The 11,677-nt window shown below is 41.9% G+C and overlaps 1 pseudogene; it reads left to right on the forward strand.

Moving 5' to 3' along the window:
- The first annotated feature begins 263 nt into the window (after positions 1–263).
- LOC101139915 (26S proteasome regulatory subunit 4-like) lies at positions 264–1,437 on the forward strand (annotated as a pseudogene).
- The last annotated feature ends 10,240 nt before the right edge of the window (positions 1,438–11,677 follow it).

Consider the following 11,677-nt stretch of genomic DNA (forward strand, 5'->3'; position numbering starts at 1 on the left):
CAGTGTGAGTATCCCCAAGAGAAAATACGCATCAAAAATTAAGAACTTAGAAATGATAGTTGAGGTGGAGGAACTTCCAGCAGTGGCAGCTCAAGTGGCCAAGACAAGGTGGGTCAAAGTCAGGGTGATGGTCATGGTCCTAGACATGGCAAGAAGGATGACAAGGACAAGAAAAATAAGTACTAACCTCCTGTACCAACTAGAGTGGCGGAAAAAGAAGAAAAAAACAAAGGGACAAGATGTTGCCAGTAAACTGCCACTGGTGACACTTCACACTCAGTGTCGGTTAAAATTACTGAAGTTAGAGAGAATTAAAGACTATCTTCTCATGGAGGAAGAATTCATTAGAAATCAGGAACAAATAAAACTATTAGAAGAAAAGCAAGAGGAGGGAACATCAAAAGTGGATGATCTGAGGGGGACCCCAATGTCAGTAGGAAACTTGGAAGAGATCATCGATGACAATCATGCCATTGTGTCTACATCTGTGGGCTCAGAACACTATGACAGCATTCTTTCATTTGTAGACAAGGATCTGCTGGAACCTGGCTGCTCGGTTCTGCTCAGACACAAGGTACATGCGGTGATAGGGGTGCTGATGGATGACACGGGTCCCCTGGTCACAATGATGAAGGTGGAGAAAGCCCCCCCAGGAGACCTATGCCAATACTGGGGGGTTGGACAACCAAATTCAGGAAATTAAGGAATCTATGGAGCTTCCTCTCCCCCATCCTGAATATTATGAAGAGATGGATACAAAGCCTCCTAAAGGGGTCATTCTCTGTGGTCCACCTGGCACAGGTAAAAACCTTGTTAGCCAAAGCAGTAGCAACCAAACCTCAGCCACTTTCTTGAGAGTGGTTGGCTCTGAACTTATTCGGAAGTACCTAGGTGATGGGCCCAAACTCGTACGGCAATTGTTTCAAGTTGCTGAAGAACATGCACTATCCATCATGTTTACTGATGAAATTGAAGCCATTGGGACAAAAAGATATGACTCCAATTCTGGTGGTGAGAGAGAAATTCAGCAAACAATGTTGGAATTGGAACTGTTGAACCAATTGGGTGGATTTGATTCTGGGAAGATGTGAAAGTTATCATGGCCACAAAATAAATAGAAACTTTGGATCCAGTACTTATCAGACCAGGCCGCATTGACAAGAAGATCGAGTTCCACCCGCCTGATGAAAAGACTAAGAAGCACATCTTTCAGATTCACACAAGCAGGATGACACTGGCCAATGATGTAACCCTGGACGACTTGATCATGGCTAAAGATGACTTCTCTGGTGCTGACATCAAGGCAATCTGTACAGAAGCTGGTCTGATGGCCTTAAGAAACATAGAATGAAAGCAACAAATGAAGACTTCAAAAAATCTAAAGAAAGTGTTCTTTATAAGAAACACGAAGGCATCCCTGAGGGGCTTTATCTCTAGTGAACCACCACTGCCATCAGGAAGATGGTTGGGAGATTTCCCAACCCCTGAAAGGGATGAGGTTGGGGGAGTTGCCCAGAGGAATCCCTGTTCCCGTTGATTTTTATTAGCAAAGCATCCTGTGTGTATTTTGGAGTACGACGTGTAAGTGCCCAATGGGTGGCCTTCATCTGTTGGTCACTGCGCAGCACTTTGCTTCCAAATAAAGCATGCTCTTTCACACACAAAAAAAAAAGATGGTTGATGCTGAACAAGAGGTGGTCTCAGGTGGATAACATGAAAGTGCTGGTTAATGTCCCGAGTTAATGGGTTCAGAGATTTCAAAGGAAGATGAAAATTTGACTTGAGAAGGATTTTTTACCTTTCCAAGGTTTCATCTGACAGAGCAAGCCACTTGGACACAAAATGAGTTTATAAGAGCAGCAAACAGAACCAAACCTGAAAGCATCGCCAGTCTCTGTGTTGGGTCCATTTGAGCACCTTGATGCCAACTCTTTAAGCCTGGGTGGGAGGCAAGACTACCTAGAGTTTCTTTACTTTTTAAGTATGTGCAATCTGATGACCCCTTCTCTCTTATCAGGTTCAGCTTTGTCTGACCAGTACCTAAGGCAAGTGTTGGCCTCACAAACTTTTCCAAACACCAAGCATTTAATAAGAGTATCAACTCTGGCTCATGCAAAAGTGGGTGACTAATAGAAATAATGGGGACAGAAACAGAGGTGTTCTTGTCATCCGATCATCCCTTTTCCTGGAAAATTTGAATATTTTCCATAAAATTATTATACAATTATTCACTTTAAAGCTGTTCTCAAATGTCCTTAGAGGCTCAGTCATGAACGAGTATTCATTGAGGCTTCACACTGTCTGGGCATGTCAGGAAACATCCATGTAATAAATAGACATAAGCACACATCTATGAAAACTTAGCTGGTTACTCAAGACAATGTGTGTCCAAGCATAACCTGGAAATTCGTCCCATGAGGACTCAGAAGCAGGAAAGAAAATGTCACTGTTAACTGATGTGCATAGAAAAGGCTTCATTGATGGAAGAAGAATAGAACTCAGGCAGAGAAGAGGAAAGAAGGGCCTCTGGGTGGGAAGGCACCCAGAGCAAAGGCACCCAGGTGGGAATGCGTATGCATATTAGGATGCAGAATTCTCTCCATTATACCTAAGGGTCAAGGAGGTGGGAGCAATGTAAGAACTCAAAAATGTTTTCAGATGTAGAATTAGCATATATAAAGGAATAAGATTTTTTTCTGATTTATAAAAGTATTCCTGAAGTTCTTCTAAAATTAAGCAACATTTAGTTTAAGATCTAACGAATAACTCTTTTAGAGAAGAAAATAATTATATGAGAAAAGAATCCTCTCCCCTCATTGTATGAGCTGTTAATTCTCCATTGTTCTCTGTGTGTTGGTTATTTATCTATTGTCTCTTGGATCCAAGCCCACCTTTCTGTACTCTGCTCTTGGATATGGTAAGCCATCTGGTTCATTTCCCCTTAGATGCTGCCGGCAGAAGCCTTAGAGTGTGACTGGAGGTTGGGAGGAAGGAAAGGGACCCTCCTTCCTGGTCTTTGCACTTTCTGGGAGTGTCTCTCCAGCAGCAGTATTGCTCCAGCAGCATAGTTGGCTCCAGCTTTCAGTAGCCCCAGAACCAGCCTCCCATTCCCCCTGGCAGGCACTAGCAACAGCTAGGCGATGCCCATCTCCAGGGGGTTGAGCTCAGTCAATGTGTCCGCCTCTGAGCCACTTGGTTCTGCTAACTCTACCTCTTGACGGTTGTTTCCCCAGGCCTAGAGTATGTAACTGCTTTGTCAAATTAATTTTATTTTTTTAAAGATAAGTTCATGTAACACAAAATTCACTGTTTGAAAGTGTACAATTCAGTGATTATTAGTAAATTCATAATGTTATGCAACCATTACCATGATCTAATTCTACTATGTCTTCGTCACTCCAAAAAGAAACCGTGTATCTCCCAGTTACCACCAATCACCTTTTTTTACTTTGCAGTCAACAAGTGTTTCCTGGAGAGATACCCCTAGACTGTGTAAACATCCCATTCTTTACTCAGCTTTCACCTTCCAGCTTTCAAATCTATTGATGCATTTTGCCTAAAATAATTACTATGGTTCTCAAATTGCTCTAAGTCCTTAATTTTTTCAGCATTCATTAGCTGGCATTCTACTTTAGGAAAGAGCATTCTCTTTCCATTTATGTGTTCATTTGCTTGTTATATCAGGATAGACTCATGGATATCTATTTTAATCAATGGGATATAATCTAATACTGTGGTTACTTGGACACACAAATCATCCCAGATTGGGCCAGCTGGCACCCCTTTCAGCTGTCCCATGTCCTCTATGTTGCCATCATTATTTGATTACTTTCTTACCTTCTGGCACAACAAGATATTTTAAACTTGGCATATTTTTCCTGGTCCACCTGTGAGATCGGCCATTTCTCCAAGGAATTCTGGTCCATATTCATGGAAAAATAGTATAATATTTAGAAACTAAATTCTAGGTAGGATCTTTGTTATTGGATTTCACTACTCCCAAGCTCTCTCTAGTACAAAGCTAGGAAATGTATGTATTTGTGTACATGTGTGAATGTGTATACATACACACACATGAAGATACAAAGTGTATGCACAGACTCACAGAAATGTATATCAACGTTTTGTTTCTTTATCTAACCCCACATAGTGCAAACTCTAAATTTACACCAAAACTTCTCATCCTAATCCCGTAGACCACAGCGTTCATTCTAGCTTTCTCCTTTCCTATGTTTATTACTCTTTTCTTGCAGTGAGAAACCTGGCTCCCACCACCTCATTATAATGACTTATTTCCTCAGCCCTCCTGCCCACTGCTTTTACTCCATCTCCCAAGCCCAGAGAGCTAGCACCCCCATTTAGCCATCTTCCTTGCATGGCCAGAAACCCCATGGGGCCGATAATCTATCTGAAAACATTTCATTAATGATAAAAATATATATTGTGATCTAATGACTTAAACCTATTTCCTTTGCAGAAAGTGTTGCAAATGTTATAATACAGCAAACTCCTTGAATGTGTGTGTCTTCCAGTAATTTTGATAGACTGGCCAGGGTGAAAGTTAATCCATGAATGTGATAGAGTGTTTTCTCTGAGAAAAGCTAACTTTATGCCTTTAAATCCATGAGTTGTACATGAACATGACATGAGCAAACATGTATTGTTCAATGGTTCCTGGTGGCCACTGTTTTTATTCTGGATTTTTGCTTCATAAGAACGATAAATCTGATGTTACAAGCTTTCTAAGAAAGCTCACATTTTTCCTAAGGCTCAAAATTGAAAGGAAAAAGACGGTGCATGGCTTCATGAGCCACTTAGTATTGCAATTCAACTGTTAAAAATTACAAACAAAAATTTTATTTAATTTCTTGCTTGCCCTTAATAGGAAAGGCATCTTTACAGGATTGTTGACTATAGTTTCTGGAATGGTTCATACTGGAAGATCCTCTCAGCTAATCAAACACTGCTCCTTTTTCTTTTCACTAGATGCATTGTGGCCTGAACATGAACATACATGAGGCTAAGTAATTTTTTTTTTTTTTTTTTTGAGACAGGGTCTTGCTCTGTCACTCAGGCTGGAGTGCAGTGGTACAATCATGGCTCACTGCAACCTCAAGGGCTCAAGTGATCTTCCTGCCTCAGCCTCCCAAGTAGCTGGTGTGTGCCACCACACCCAGCCAATTTTTCTCATTTTTTGTAGAGTTGGGGTCCCACTATGTTGCCCAGACTGGTCTCAAACTCCTGGGCTCAAGTGATCCTCCCACCTCACTCTCCCAAACTGTTGGGATTATAGGCATGAACCACCAGGCCTGACCAGCAATTTATACCTTCTCTGACTCTTAAACCTGCCCTGGGGCCATTGGTGCACTCATTGTATTTAACAACCAGCTTTCTGGGGTGCTGCGGGGAGAGGGGGTAGTCCTGATTTGCAGTAAATGGCCATTTTTGTAGCGTAAATACTCCCACCATGGCCAATGTCGAGCTACCAACATGACATCACTTAACTAGGGGCAGGGAAGAGATTACACAACTGGCTCTCATGAGCTTGTGTGAGCCACCTCCAGCCCGGATGCCCGTGTGTACCTATAAACCAACCAGAACCACCCACCCACTTAAGCATGGTCTCCAAACTGCCAGTGACTTAAAAAAAGTTCTGTACACTAGAGAGAGAAGGGTTCAGGAAACAGGCTATAGTCCTTGATTTTGGGTGTTCACATGCTTAACTCAGAGAGATGACTGTCCTGTATCCATGATCAACAGAGAGGTTGGGAACAAGAGAAACGGGAAGAGAATAAGTGAAAGAAAAAATAAAATCAGCAAACTGTCTTGAAGTCAAAACTGAGCTTGTGGTAAAGCGTATGAGATCAACCACCTCCTATGTTTTCACACTTCTGCTCTGCCTGGAGGGAAGTACCAGCTCCAAAGGAGGTCCAGCTGGTCTCCTGTCAGCAGGATTTGCAGGCTGAGGGTTAAAGGCGCTCTAAGCCATGGAGCACCTCTGACCCCCACTGGCTGCTGTCATGCATTGCACCTCAGGGATGGCCAAGGCCCCTCAGTACATTGCCCTTTCCTAAACACAAGTGACCAGTTTCTCCTTTGCTGTATTGTCAGGACTTTCCACCAAGTGCCATCTATTTCTCATCCATCTCCTTTGAAATATTTTCACTCTTTATCTACTTCTCCTCTGGGCTGGTAGATATTTCTAAGTCATTGTATAGTGCATGGATTTTATTTTCATTTTCGTTTGATCAGAAAATGAGTCAAGAAGATATGACATTGTTGCATATGTGGTTGATTTTCATTTCTCTTTTTCTCATCCTTTTGGTGACAAATACCAGGAGCTGCTTCTTTTTGTATAAGAAGTCCTTCAGCACCTATACTGGTCATCATCTGAAGCGCATGCTCTCTTGTGGTCCCTTTGATAGAGCAAGAGCACCACCCACAGCAACAAAACATGCCCTGAGTCTCTGGAGGGAGCCTGGACAGTTAATGAAACCCAGGGCCAATGGACCACAAAGCCCAGTCCGTAATCAGAGTGCTGCATCAATTGCGCACACTCAAGTGTCTGATTCCATCGGTTCAGTTTGGTATCTGTATGGCGTCTCTCTATTTGTATGATACCTTGGTAATCTGACTCATGAATTAGACCAGACCAAAGCAAGCTGGGGGAAAGGCGGAGTATTTGTGGGTAAGGAACATGCCTTCCAGTGGGTTTGCTGTAACCTTAGCAATCTCCACTGATTTCCAGCCTTGTTCTAAAAACCAAACATTAGTTGTACATTCCAGGTATTCCTCAAAGGAATTATTTTTTCCCAGTACCCTGTATTAAATTAATTTTGATTTTGCACCTAGTCTCACTGCTTTAGATCATAACCTGAGTGTGACCTCCCTTTGCTTAGCAGGAATAGTCTTGCCTCTCTACATCTCTATGTATCACTTTCAAATACAAACTTCTGGGTTTCTTATTCTAAAGAACTGCTTTCTGCTCTTGTTTCTCATGGCCAGCAGAGGGACTCCAGAGAAACCCTCAGACAGAGCGTGAGATTAGGCCACTTTGTGGTGGTGAAAGATCCCCCAGCTCTCTAGAGAAGTGACATTTAACCCTAGGGTTTCCCAGCACACATACAAAAGGTTTGAGAAATAGAGCCAGGTCTCTCAGGACCACAGGTAACAATAATCTTTACCTGAGACTGAGAAGAGCTTTGTAATCACATCCACCCCTGGCAGAGAGAAAGAAAGCAGGTTAGCACTTAAAAAAAAAAAAAAAGAAAGAAAGAATTGTGAAAACTGAAGGAGAAAACAACCAGAACCGTGGATGAGAGCCATTATTCCTCATTGACATCACAGCCCTCCAGAGCTGCGGAGAGGGGATATTTGGGAGACTAGGGACCAACTCAAGTTTATTATGTTTTGTTGGCTGATAAACTTCACAAATGTCCTAGTCATCACTGAAATTATTTAGTCACTTGTCACACTTTTCTCCTTTATTTCCCAATCTTATAGACAATGAGCAAATTGTATAGGAAATAAACTGTTTGTTTTGCAACAGATGCTGGAGAGCATGTGGAGAAATAGGAATGCTTTTACACTGTTGGTGGGAGTGTAATTTAGTTCAACCATTGTGGAAGACAGTGTGGTGATTCCTCAAGGATCTAGAACCAGAAATACCATTTGACCCAGCAATCCCGTTACTGGGTATATACCCAAAGGATTATAAATCATTCTGCTATAAAGACACATGCATGCATATGTTTATTGCAGCCTTACTCACAATAGCAAAGTCTTGGAACCAACCCAAATGCCCATCAATGATAGACTGCATAAAGAATGGATAGAATGGATATAGACACCACGGAATACTATGCAGCCATAAAAAAGGATGAGTTCATGTCCTTTGCAGGGACATGGATGAAGCTGGAAACCATCATTCTCAGCAAACTAACACAGGAACAGAAAACCAAACACTTTCATGTTCTCACTCATAAGTGGGAGTTGAACAACGAGAACACATGGACACAGGGAGGGGAACATAACATACCGGAGCCTGTTGGGGGGGTGGGGGACTAGGGGAGGGATAGCATTAGGACAAATACCTAATCTAGATGACAGGCTGATGGGTGTAGCAAACCACCATGGCATGTGTGTACCTATGTAACAAACCTGCACATTCTACACATGTACCCCAGAACTTACAGTAAAAAAAAATAAATTTTAAAAAGCATATAAACTCTTTGTTTTAATAAAATGTATATTATAACCAGGCACAGTGGCCCACACCTATAACCTTAGCACTTTGGGAGGCTGAGGCAGGCAAATCACTTGAGATCAGGAGTTTGAGACCAGCCTGGACAACACGGCAAAACCCCATCTCTAAAAAGAAAAATTACACAAATTAGCCGAGTGTGATGGGTGTGGTGGCGCATGCCTGTAGTCCCAGCTACATGGAAGGCTGAAGTGCAAGGGTCATTTGAGCCCGGGAGGTCGAGGCTGCAGTTAGCCGAGATCACACCACTGCACTCCAGCCTGGGCAACAACGAGACCTTGTCTCAAAAAATTAAATAAAATGTATATTACAGTCAGACAGGCTACTCTGTGAATTCTGAATGGGCCACTGTCTCTAATCAAAAAGCTTTGTAGATATTCTTGGCACATGGCAATGGCATCCTCAATCAGTGTCTATGTGGCTTTACTAAAAATTAACCAAAGATCGGTTTTATTTCTTAATACTAGACAAAACTGATCAAGCACTAAGAAGTTGTGGTGTACTTACCATGTTCAGGGAGTATATAAGGCAATGAATGCAAGGGTTGCAGCAAAGAAACATGGGACACAGTCCCTGAATATAAGAAGCTATCTACCTAGGAAGATGAGGCCCAATCCGATACAAGCAATAAAGAAGTATCAAGTAATCTCTTTACTGATAATACTGATCAGGATAGTAATAGTGACAGTGTATTGAGTGTTTACTCTGTTCCAACCACTGTGCTAAATGCTTTATATAAATCATGTTGTTGAATCCTCAAAACAACTTTATTGAGTAGGTACTATTATTATTGCCACTTTAGGGGTAAGGAAACCAACCCACATAAAGTTTAAATCATTTGCCAGGATTTTATTCCAGGCTGTCTGACACCAAAGACCATGCCTTTAAATATCCAGCAATCTGTAATGCCTCATAAGAGCAAAGGGAGTTCAAAGTGGGGAGTTCTCATGGGCTGGATGAGACCTTCACGGAAGAGGGATCCTGGAGATGTACATGTGGTTCGGGGTAAAGAGAGGATGGAGAAGACCTTCCAAGGAAGGAGGGAGAAGGAGAGGGAGAGCACACACAGGCTGAGAAGTGAAAATGCACAAAGCTCATTGCGGTCCCAAGAGTTACCCTGCTGCCACTGCACACCCTTTTTGCATGGATGTAAGTGGGTGGATAATGGTGGTCAGGCGACAAAAGCACATGGAAGTTAGGATTACGGAAGGGCCTCCTTGAAAAAAGCCTTCAGAAATTAGAGGGAAATAAAAACAATTGAAACCAAAACAAAGTTGATGAGTGGAACCTAATGAAACTAAAGAGCTTTTACACAGCAAAAGAAACTATCAACAGAGTAAATAGACAATCTAGGGAACGGGAGAAAATATTTGCAAACTATGCATCTGAAAAAAGTCTAATATCCAGACTCTATAAGGAAATTAAACTAGTCAACAAGCAAAAACCCAATAACCTCATTAAAAAATGGGCAAAGGACCTAAACAGACACTTCTCAGAAGACATGCAAGTGGCCAACAAACATATGAAGAAATGCTCATCTGGCTGGGTGCGATGGCTCATGCCTGTCATCCCAGCACTTTGAGAGGCCTGGGCAGGAGGATCACTTGAGGTCAGGAGTTAGAGACCAGCCTAGTCAACATGGTGGAACCCCATCTCTACTAAAAATACAAAAAAAATTAGCAGGGTGTGGTGGCACACTTGTAATCCCAGCTACTTGGGCGGCTAAGGTGGGAGAATCATTTGAACCCATCTACTTGGGAGGTGGAGGTTGCAGTGAGCTAAGATCGCGTCACTGCATTCCAGCCTGAGCAACAAAGCAAGACTCCATCTCAAAAAAAAAAAAAAAAAGTTCATCATCACTAATCATCAGAGAAATGGAAATCAAAACCACCATGAGACACTATCTCACACCATTCAGAATGACCATTACTAAAAAGTAAAAAAAAAAAAACAAAAAAACAGATGCTGGCAAGGCTGCAGAGAAAAGGGAATACCTATACACTGTTGGTGGGAACGTAAATTAGATCAGCCACTGTGGAAAGCAGTTTGGCGACTTCTCAGAGAATTTAAAACAGAGCTACCATTCGACCCAGCAATCCCATTATTGGGTATACGCCCAAAGGAAAATAAATTATTATACCAAAAAGACACATGCACTCATATGTTCATTGCCATGCTACTCACAATAGCAAAGCCATGGAATTGACTTAGGTGCCAATAAATGATGGACTGAATAAAGAAAATGTAGAACATATACACCATGGAATATTCCACAGACATAAACAAGAATGAATCATGTCCTTTGCAGCAACATGGATGGAGCTGGAGGCCATAATCCTAAGTGAGTTAATGCAGGAACAGAAAACCAAATGCTGCATGTTCTCACTTAAAAGTGGGAGCTAAATATTGAACATACATAGACATAAACATGGGAACAACAGACACTGCAGACTACTAGATGGGAGAGGGTGGGAGGGAATGAGGTGAAAAACTACCTATTGGGTACTATGCTCATGACCTGGGTACAGTCCATCTATGTAATAAACCTGCAGATGTACCCCTGTATCTAAAATAAAAGTTGAAATTTTAAAAAAATCTTTATAAATCTAGATAAGAAACTGTTAACTTTTCACCATTTAACAAAAGTAAATGTCTTACAAGAAAAATGTTTTAAAGGGATAATCTATTGTCTAGAAGAAAGATGACAAAACTATATTTAAAAAGAGAAAGAAAGGGCCGGGTGTGGTGGCTCACGCCTGTAATCCCAGCACTTTGGGACGCAGAGGCAGGAGGATCACTTAAGGCCAGGAGCTCGAGACAAGCCTGGCCAACATGGCTTTCTACTAAAAATACAAAAACTCACCAGGCATGGCGGTGGCACCTGTGGTCCCAGCTACTAGGGAGGCTGAGGCAGGAGAATCACTTGAACCCAGGAGGCGGAGGTTGCAGTGAGCCGAGATCATGCCACTGCACTCCAGCCTGGGCAACAGAGAGAGATTCTGTCTTGGAAAAAAAAAAAAAAAAAAAGAAAGAATGAATGAATGAATGAGTGAAAGAAATTGGAGGTGAAGAAGGCAACATTGGAGCCAGGACAAACAATAAGTAAATTACTTCAACAATTATCCATGTGAAGTGACAAAGGTATGTACTTTGAGAAGAGGGCAGGAAGTTCCAACCAGAGATGAGGTGTCACCAGGGGGATCTGCCTAATTTCTAGCCCCAGACATTTTATATTATAATCCCAACCAGGAGGTATCAAACACTAACATATTTTACAACTTTGGTGTGGTCACCTAAAAATAATAACCATCTCTGACGAGTACTATACCAAGTCCTTTTCATATGCCTTTCATTCCCACAAAAAGTGAGCTTAGGAATTATCATCATGATTGATGTTACAGATGAGGAAACTGA

This window comes from Gorilla gorilla, chromosome 19, assembly GCF_029281585.2.
Source record: "Gorilla gorilla gorilla isolate KB3781 chromosome 19, NHGRI_mGorGor1-v2.1_pri, whole genome shotgun sequence".
Classification (NCBI taxonomy): Eukaryota; Metazoa; Chordata; class Mammalia; order Primates; family Hominidae; genus Gorilla; species Gorilla gorilla.